The sequence below is a fragment of the Corvus kubaryi genome, unplaced genomic scaffold (assembly GCF_017639235.1).
Source record: "Corvus kubaryi isolate FWS band 111438036 unplaced genomic scaffold, C.kubaryi_AGA036_p1.0 74, whole genome shotgun sequence".
In the NCBI taxonomy this organism is placed as follows: domain Eukaryota; kingdom Metazoa; phylum Chordata; class Aves; order Passeriformes; family Corvidae; genus Corvus; species Corvus kubaryi.
The window spans coordinates 12,656,423-12,666,846 of NW_024582061.1; the positions used below are offsets into that span (position 1 = coordinate 12,656,423).

Here is a 10,424-nt window from a genome sequence, read left to right on the forward strand (position 1 = left end):
GGAAGGAAGGATAGGTGTCAGGGCTGGATCCTGATTCTTGTCCAGCAGGACAATTCCTACTGGACAATTATGGAGCAAGAACGTTGCCCACAAGGCCCCAGAGTTGGCCGGTGACTGCACTGGATCCAAATGCTCCCCCCTCAAATGTTTGTGTCTTTGCCTATGGAATCCAACCCAAGTATCTGCAGTTGTTGCCTCTTTAGAAAAAGTCAGCCTCTTACAGCGCTGATTTTAAATCAAGGGTCAGTGGGTAAGCAACTTTCAAAAGGTGTATGAAAAATAATGAAGAAAACTCTTTCAACTGACAGTACCTTAGCAGATCTGCACTTCCCTTGGAAGTTGTCTTGAGCTCTCCACATCAAGAAAAAAGTTGAAAAATCACAGTTCTTGAGAGATTTTCTGTAACATCTGGATTACAGGTGTTCTTGTTCCTGCTCTTTTTAGAGTCCTCTGCTGAGGGAAAAAAAAAGGTAACCTAAATTAAGGTATCTGCAATAAATCCAGTAAATCCTTTTTAACTTTATATAAGACCCATATTTCCATTTAGGCCATTTTACATTCAGGAGAGTCTACATGGGATTTACCTAATGAGTAAGTAGAGAAGGGCACAGATAATCCCTCTGGGCCTTATTCTGAAGTTCTTATTCAGGCAAAACTCCAGTGACGTCAATGAGTCATTTCACCATGTAAGGATTTCAGTAGTGGGCCCTATCAGATTAAATAAAACTTTGCCCAAGATTTTACTCTATGAAATTATAGTAATCTCAGGCCCTGGATCTTCTGACTACAACTAGGGTGTAGAACCCTGCCAGTTTAAAAGCATAATCATACAAAATCTCATTGGACCTGCATGTGATATGCTTGTCTTAGTGTCTTAGTATGGTACCAAGCTGGCTGCCAAAATGTTCGTGGTTTTGGCCACGTGTCTTCTTTAGTCAGAACGTTGCAATTATGGTAAGTTTTGGACTAGTTCACCATTAATTATGAATATTTCATACTCCACTTAAATAACAACAGCTATGAGTCCTCTATTTTTTAATTTAGCCAACTCTATAGGTAATCTGGACTGGTCTGGACCATTTATTTCTTTATAAATGTGCCACTTGTGGGCTTGGAGTTTCAAGAGGAAAGGGAGAAGATTAATTACCCCAATGTGATCTCTTCGATACCAAAGAACTGCATTCTCCAAACTGCAACACAGTTTTACAGAAAACCTGTCCAAATTAGGACAGTGACATTGAATTCTGAGAGGAAGGAGAAGGATTGGGTAGAGATGAGCCTGCCTTTTATGAGTGTGTGATCTGCCTAGTGGAGGGAATATTGTCAACAATTCAGAAGATGTTCTTCAGGTCAAAAGCAGTAATGAAGAAGAATATGTTTCAGTGGTCAGTCAGACAGATCATCAGTCTTTCCATAATCCAAGATGTACAGAGGAATCTGGCAGAAAGGTCAGGTCTAGAGAGACTCTGTTTTTGTTTCCCTTCTGATTTTTAATAGGTACTCCTTTTCACACACTTACTTAATCTTTCTACCATATCCCCATCCTTGGTCCAAAGTTCCACAGGAAAAAAAAATAGCTTTTTTCAATGTGCGAAAACTCACATTAGGATGGAAGAGGAAACAAACTGCAAAGGCCAGATGCCCTGAAAGTGAATATTTAAAGCAAACTTTGCTGGGCACAAACCTTAGTGATTGGATGGATCCTGCAGAAACTATTTTTTAGCAGTCTGGTCTCACCAGCACATAGGTCCAAAACTGTGTCATCTGAGATATTTTCTGTATGAAAAATTAAATGTGCTTGATTTTTTTCTTGGGAGTTTGAATTATTTAAATGAAACCCTATCAATCAAAATTCTGGAAATCTGTAGTGAGGGAGGAAACAAAAACCTTGCAAACCAAATAGGAAAATACATTCCTTCTAAATCCCAGCTAAACTCCAGTGTTTACTGGGCTAAAGTCTTGGAAACATTCCTTTAGAGAAGATAAATCTCTGGGGTCTGGGACTTGTCCTCATCTATGTTGTAACACGATGAGAGCATTGTAAGGAAATAAGCAGAGGTATGCTAATACAATGGTTAAATAATGCCTGGCATTCCCAAGGATGCTTGTACAGGAATCTTCCTTCCACTGAAAGAGCAGCTTGGGCTGATGGACGAGAGCACTGCTGTGTCTTCCACAGCCCTATTCACTACCAAGCCACAGAGAGTATTTCATACCTGAGAAGCCTTCAGAAGGTTGCCTGATCCGACAACCCCAGCCAAAGCTGGGCCAGTCTTGAGATAAGATGACATTTAGGTCAGCGCCATCGAGGATGTGAGTTTCAATCAAAGTTAGTGAGGGAGCCCATGATCCGAAATCTGATCCGGCTGCCGAGAGGGTCTCCTGAAAAGCATTTTAATCAGTGCAAAGGCTCACATTGACTTCAGTGGGAGCTAGGTCAGACATCACTTCAGTAAGACTGCCTGCCACAGTCAAATCACGGGATAGTACAACTGAGCTTTTGTTGGCAGTATTCAAGGCGCCAGATTGTGTTCTCTCCTGTATTGGTGTCTATCCAAAATAACTCCATTCACGTCACTACAGCAATTCCCTACTTGTTCCTGTGTAATTAAGAGGAGGATATTTCCCACTAGGTTGGTGAAATCACTCAGCATTAGGGATAGGGATAATCTGTACATGTTCGTCACTGTCAGCATGAAAAGATTTAGGATCCTCTGCAGGACTGAACTTTTTTCTGTGGGCTTCCACATTAAAGTCGTAAAAACATAAAGGTTGCTTTTAAGGACTTTTCAAAAATTAACCTCACCTGGCTCTGCATTTTTACCCAGTTTGGGAATACCAAATTTTCACAGCCTTTCTCAAAAATTGACACATATTGACTATGTGAGTCCTGACATCTGGGAGCTGTACTGCAGCAAAGATTTGAGCTTGTGTCCAACTCTGATGTAGTAAGTACTGGAGACAGGGCAGAAGAGGTCTGTCCTTCCCATGTCTTCCATTACAAGTTTTATTCCTGTGATATCATGTAGTGGATGTTGTAAGCCAGAAGAAAAAATTTTACAAGCTTTAAAATGAGAAACTTCTGAGAAAATCCAGATCACAAGCAGAGCTAACAGTATCATAGCTAATGAAATCACCGTGACATAGTTCCCTGAGGAAATTTTTCCCTGTGACATTTTTCCCTGAGGAAAAATCTCAGAGGAATAGGGAAGAGAAGAGAGCTGGAAATGTCAGAGGAAAATTTGGAGAAGTAAGAAAAAGGCAAAAATCCTTTCGAATTTGATGTCAGATTTCTCAAATATTATTACACATGCTGTGAGTTTAGAATCATTGCTGCTATGGATGACAAAAGTGCTGAGCATTTTTGGCAGCACAGAATTTCAAAGCAATGCCTCTTTAAAAGAAGTCAGTCACCCAAGAGAAGTTGCATGGTGTCGTGGTTTAACTCCAGTCAGCAACCAGGCACCACACAGCCACTTGCTCAAAAATGTAGCCCCACAACAGCCACTGTGAAGAAAATCAGCTCAACTCCAGCTGAAACCAGCACACATGGATACAAACCTTCATTTGCAATACAAGAGAAACTTCTGTTATAATCTACAGACTAGATATTTTTGACAGTTAAATTTTGTCAGAAAGAAAAATACAGAATAAGCAAGGGTGGACAGTATGATCCAAAAGGGAAACACAACTGTGGCTGCAGCAGTGGGAGAGATGCTCAAGAGCAGAGCAATCACATCCTCACTGACTGCGACCCAACTCGCCCAGATCTCGTCTGAGCAGTCATGGGTAAGCAAAACAGGAGTCTCTGGGACGTGAACAGTGCTAACACAGGGACAAGTGGCTTCATTCATGGTGATTCATGTTTCTCCATGCAGTGTAATGGGCATAACAAGGTCGCTCTTGGATCCAGTGTTTAACTTTGTGAATACCCCTTTCCTCTTGATCAATATGAATATCTCGGCATAGCGAGGCTTCTAAATATCAAAATCCAGAGGATCCTGTGAACAAACTGCCCAGGCAAGTTGTGTTCTTTAATATTTCATGAGCACTGGGTAAGCATCAGCTGTAAATTGATGCCAGAGGCTGACCCTTTGCAAAACTTCTTTTTAGGACATATGCACCAGGTGATTACATTTCACCTGGGTCACAAGACAGTAAATACCCTACTTAACACAAGTCACAGCCAGCGTCTCAAGTTTTGAGGCGATGTTTTATCCTGCTATTTGTTTTGCATCAAGGCCAAGTTCTTGTTCAAATCTCATTGCATTTCTTAAAATGTTCCTAGGACATCATGTGTAGGTATAATCCTATAATTGCTTGGACCACTCCTTAAAACATCAAAATGGCTAATAAACCACATTTTAAACCAAAATTCTTTGTGTGTGAGAAAAAAAGACTGGGCACCAGCAGAAGAATAAACCTGCCACTCATTGTGTGAATTATTTTCCAGCCCAAGATTTAAAGCATATCATTGGTTCAGCCTTGAATTAGGTCTGTGATGTGCATATGTAAGTAATAAGTGCCTTCTAATTTTCAGAATCAAACTACTTTGGTCCTGATTTTGAAATGTTCTGCCCAGCTGAAAAATATTCATCTTAATCTGGAGTTTCAAGGACTTGCAAAAAGTCAGGCTTAGGGCTTTGACAGTAAGATGCAAAATAATGATCACTTATTTGAACCCTCTTGATTGATTTGAGATGACAGGAGAGGCCAGTGGCAGAACCTGGAGCTGAACCTGGGTGAGCAGATTTCATAATCTTACGATGCAATACCTTTCTTACATAGTGCATCTACTTTCTTACTGAGTTTTTAGGGTTGTATCATAGCTTTGCTGATCAACTGGTCAGCAACATTTTTAATTAAAAGAACACACTATCACTCTAATCATCGAATCAGACTGTTGAAACTTCATATTTCCAACTAGTATAATTGAGTACAGAATCAAGCACACAATTTCCATTTTTCTTCAACTTCTTCCACATACTCTGGCTCAGACATTAGAGCTCTTCTGGAAGCTCATTAGGTTTCAGACACACGTGTGAGGTTGTCCTTGCTTTGTTGGTTTTAGTGTTATAATGACTCTTTAACTTGGAATTTATTTCACATTACAGTAGTAGAAGGGTGCTAAAAAAACCCGTGGAGGAGAGATGCTCTTTATTTAACTCTTTACAGATGTCACATTAGTCATAATAGGTAAAGAACGTATCTCCTGGCTTTACTCTGAGCTGTAGAAAATGGCTTTGACCCACATCCTCATAAATTAGGATGTAAGCAGAAACTTACACAACTACACCTTACAAACGTAATGAAAATCAGACCCCTGACATGTAACAACTCTATATATCCTCTGTGATACCCTTTTGTGCCTCTCAATTATAGCCATGGACATAATGATTAAATTACACAGAAATTTTCAGTGAGGGTTGGGCTTATCTAGTTACTTGTAAATAAGAGGATTTGCTTTTCACACTTTAGTACAATTTTATTAATGTCTGAATTGTATACTCTGCTTACACAGCAGTAATGGCCAAACAATTACTCTTGAGAAGCATTGTGCTGCCACATGACTTTTTTATTGCATCATTGAGGGCTTGACTCTACACCTCTGAATTTAAAAACCATGTTATTACGATAGTACTACCACAGAAAATGTTCACAGATCACGTCTTGGAGGCCTCTTTCTTTCCTACATTGAAGAACTCACACAAAAGACATGATTCTCTATCCGTAGGTCTTCTGTCTAGTTTCTGGAATAAGTATGATCCAGAACTATCTGCTTTGCAGGGAGGATGAAGATAAAACTAAAGCAGCAGAACTTTCTCCCACGTTTCTTTAGCGCCATGACACAACTTGCCAGGCATCTGCTGTCTACTCATTTCCTACCTGCCCCAATGTAGCAGAAACCATCTGCAGGTTTCCCTGCAGCTGGGCACGATGTGATCCTTTGTTCCGCAAAGCCTGCTCCAGGACAAGGTTATTATCGGTCCCTGCATCTGCAAGGAAGAAGGTGGCCCCAAGAGAGTGGCTGGTTTAATGCCCAGCTTCTGTGTACCCCACGTTTTGTGGTTTTGAGGAGTTTAGTGGAGAGGGATCAGCTCTGCTCTCCTCCACGCACCTACTCAGTAGAGTATGATGGTGAACTAGACCAGTGCAACAGTTTAGGAAGGACAGACAAGTTGCTTTTCCCAGAGTTTCCTTATTACCCAGACAATACTGAAAAACTACCGTTTGCTCTATTTGCTGTACAGCTCAGAGCATTTCCTAACAGGTGTGACTAAATCCAGTCAATATCTGTTCTGTAAAGTGATGGGGCTTGTTTGCTGTGCTGCCAAAGGATCAGTTTACCAAATCGATTGTCCTGTCAGCTCAGGAGAGAATTACCAATGCTTTCAATGATTAGTTTCTCTTCCTGTTTAGTGTCCAGTTACACTTAGAGCATAAAGTTTCCTCAGTAGCAATTTCACTACCTACATATATTCCAGTACTGCCCTTAATGTTTGGCATGTGTTTCACTGCAGGAGCTCGGTTCTGGTTTAAGTGGAAGACACCAAATATTAGCTTGGATGAAAGCCCACTGAAGCCAGGGAGCAGACATTGGTCTTGAATTTGGCCTAGAGTGTGCAGTACTAAGGAAGAGGGTCACAAATCAAATTGTTGATATATGTGCTTGCTAAATGGTATTTTCACCTCAAAGCATACTTGAATCTTAGAAGAATGCAACTATTTCAGCTTTCTTGGATGATGTGCCAATGGTACAGCCTGCAGTTAATATGGAGCATATCTTTCTTTTAGTTATTCCAGCACGATTTTATTGACTCAATGTGTTCAATGTCTCTGCTATCATGTTCATTAAGAAGAAATATCACAGATTCCAGATTACAGCTTTTAGAATCAAATCCTTAGCAGTGGAAAACTAGGATGAACTGCCTGAATACCCAAGTAAACCTATAAACTGCAGATCTTGCTGTGTACCTGCAATGTCTTGCTATCTGTTTGTAGTTATGCCATTGCAGCTTGAGAACAGTTACCATGAGAAGAAAACTGACATTACTGTTCACTCAACCACATGGCGCAAAACTCACTCTATCATGTTTTAGGTGATCAAAAATGGAGAAGGCTAGGCAGATGTTTGCTGTCTACAACAATAAGGGGAAAATAGAATTGCATTGCTTAATAGCTGCATTATACATAATATCTACACTATATAAAAACACACAGGCAAAGTGATAAATTAATTGCAGATGGAGTACAGTAAGCTCAGCCTCCTGAGAGTTAAGCAGTAATATACAACAACAACAACAACACTACAGTCTCCAGGCCATGAATCCACCACCCACATCCAACACAACTCAGGGCTTCTTAAATAATTATGCCAAATTGTAATGCAAACAGTGTACAGAAGGAGGAACAAAGAAAATAATTGACGTGTCTACCCTAAGGCTCTTCCAAAGATTAGAGAGAAAAGCCCCAGGACTGGCATGTTATTTTCTTTGTTCTTTATCTTTTTCCTGGCTGTTTGCATTAATTTTGGCACTGGATGATTTAGAGCACCCTTAGTTTTGATGGATGCAGGTGGTGGCGTGTGCATGATCCCTTAGTAAATAAGATTACTGATGAGGGTTGCTTGAAGTGGCTTTGCTATCAAGAGCTCTGTCTTAATTTGAAAATACATCTAGGTGATTAAATAATGTCTTAGAGTAAGATTCATTTGCCTTCTTTGATTTTCGTGGCGTTCTAATTAAAGCTCCAAATACTTAATTATATGAACCAGAACAGTGAGCAACTTACTTTCTGTCATTACAACTTAACACATGGTGAAGACACAGGGAGGAAATAATTTCCCACACAGGAGCATTGCAAGAGATTGTTGGTTTACAGATAGCAGTTGAGCACCACAGGACTCTAAACACCCAGATGTGCAGTTTGGGAACACCTGCACCTGTTCTGGTCACAGAAGAGCAGGGATGTCACCATCACAGTCACAACAGCTTTTGCCTATGGAAGAAGGGGTAGCCTATGGGGTAGGTCTATAAGAAGTTTAAAGAGAAATGTATATAGTGGTCAGGCTGCTGCCTGAAGAGTACTGAGTGGAGGAAAAGAATAGCAGCAATTACCAGAAATGTGAAGGCCTTTAGAAGAAAGTTTGAAGGCACTGGCTGAGTGATGGTAGGAGGAGAGGTGTGTATAAATATTTGCAAGGGCTTAGCACTCAGTGGAGAGTGGAATTACTTATCTAGGAACAACAGGATGAGCATGATAAAGTAGCCCTGTAAATGTGATACAGAGCAGTGCTGCAAGGTGGTATGTACAGCTCTGTTGTTCAGCGAAAACAGGCACCAGAAACAAGAGCTGCTCCTGGAAGATGGTGCTCAGCTTGATTAGGACAAATTTTAACACACCTGAGTGAGGAAGAGGAGTTGGGAGAGGGAGCAATGGTAGCGGCTTCAAAATTCCCCATTATACCTATCACCTCACATCAGAAAGACCACCCAGGTTTCCACAGCACGGGAAACCCCAGAGACTCACTGCATTCCCTCTTGCAGGGTTTTTCCCACATAAAGTGGGGAATCTTGTCCTGCACACAGATACCTACCTGAAATGCACTCATTTCTCTCCTGTATAGCAGTAGAGAACTAAGAGCATGCTGGTGTATGGAGGCAGGAGAAAGGGTAATGGGAAGAAGCATAGGAAATGCTTTGAGTCTTATTTCCTACAGAGTATGTAGAGTTTTAAGGTCTTTCCAGATGGAGATGGCAGAGGAGACTAAGAAGCCAGCAAGAGAGAGGAAAAGATGCCCATACATCCCAAACTGCATGAACCAACGGGGGGCTTTTTGTCTTAATGGGTGAAGGATTAAGATGATCTTTCCTTATTCTGCATATAAAGATATGGGCATCTCAAACCATGGTGTCATACTGTTAATTTACTTTCTCCAGAGAGAGAAAGATTAAAAAAACCCAAACAAAAACAATAACAGCAAACCAAAAAACCAAAACAGTTCTGTAAAATAGGGGTTATACAAATTGAGTCCAGAATGCTTATACTCTCTCAGCATACTAATTCAAAACCTTGTAAATCTAAGAGTGTTGATGGAAATACTTCTCACTCACACCCTATACAAATCTGGAACCAAAAATGTTAGGAGAAAAACAAATATTTATCTCTATCACCAGCTGATAAAGAGTGGAAAAAAAGATGTATGGGACAATGGGGCACAGTGCCTTCCGGGGACTGCTTTGTACTTTCCACAAGCATCAGCAGCAGTGTCTTAAGGCATTGTGCAAACGCAGCCGTTGTGATGACACACACAGTCCTTTACGTGATCCAAAGGCACGAGATTGACATGAACATTGTTGCTCACTCAATATGGTGATGAAAGCTCCCACCTACAATAATGATCCACTGATTTCTTAAGGAATTTTCGAAGGATGAGAAAAATGCAAAAGACATTTATAAATTATTCAAAATCTCATGAGAGGCTTCTGGGGTTTTTTCTCCTACATTTTTTTCTTTGAAAGGTAGGGTTTGTTTTTAAAGGTGCTTCGTGGGAAACTGCTGAATACCCCATCCTCCTTCTCATTCAGGTCCTTGGAATGAGTCATCTTCAGCTCTTAGCTTTCCTTCCTTCCTTGTTCCTGAGCCATTCAGAAATGCTGCTGTTTCTGCCTACTCTGTATTGTCTTATCCAGGGTGACTCTTTGTATCTAAGAGCATTCCAACCATTAAAATACGCTTCCTTTTTCCTCTCTTTCCTCTCTTCATTCTAAGACTACCAGTTGGTGTCTTTCTTCGTTTTGACTGCAACATTTGAAAGGACATGTTTTAACTTGTTGACCACCTGTTCTGAGCTGAGAGCCTGGCTTTGCCGAGCTCCATTTTATGGTGCCACTCAAGTATTTTCCTTGTAATCACAGAATCATTGCAGAATCATAGAATGGTTTGGGTTGCGAGGGACCTTAAAGATCGTCTAGTTCCAACCCTCTGCCACGGGCAGGGACACCAGATCAGGTTGCTCAGAGCCTCATCCAACCTGGCCTTGAACACTTCAGCTTCTGCTCCTCACACCAGCCACAAACCCCAGTGGACTCAGCATGGAAACCCACTCATGTCCAGGAGGACCTAATCCAGATCTCATCTCAGTCAATATTACACCTTTTTCACTGGCTGTGTTTTACTGGGTGGGAAGCAGGGAGAAGGGTGACAGAATCAAGGTCCTGGTATGCCTCCCACTGCTATAAATACCATTCAGTGCAGCACAGCACAGTTTTGACTTTATTTCAGTCTTTTTCATAAGGCACGAAAGTATGAGATCACAGCTATTTTGTATGAAAGTCTGGCCTGAGAGGTGAACTTTGCTGTTAGCAATATCAGCATTCAGCTTCCTCCTACTTTTATCTCATCACCAATGAATTAATCTAGTA

General features: G+C 40.9%; 1 long non-coding RNA gene across 2 annotated transcripts in view; it reads right to left on the reverse strand.

The window, feature by feature from the left end:
* Positions 1–3,018, reverse strand: part of LOC121675592 — a 34,880-nt gene extending 31,862 nt beyond the window's left edge. For both annotated transcript variants that reach the window (XR_006020123.1, XR_006020124.1), the window contains exons 1-2: positions 2,217–3,018; positions 312–453 (exon numbers count right to left, since the gene is read on the reverse strand). This is a non-coding gene — a long non-coding RNA (uncharacterized LOC121675592). The remainder of the gene's footprint in view (positions 1–311; positions 454–2,216) is intronic.
* Between the last annotated feature and the right edge of the window lie 7,406 nt (positions 3,019–10,424).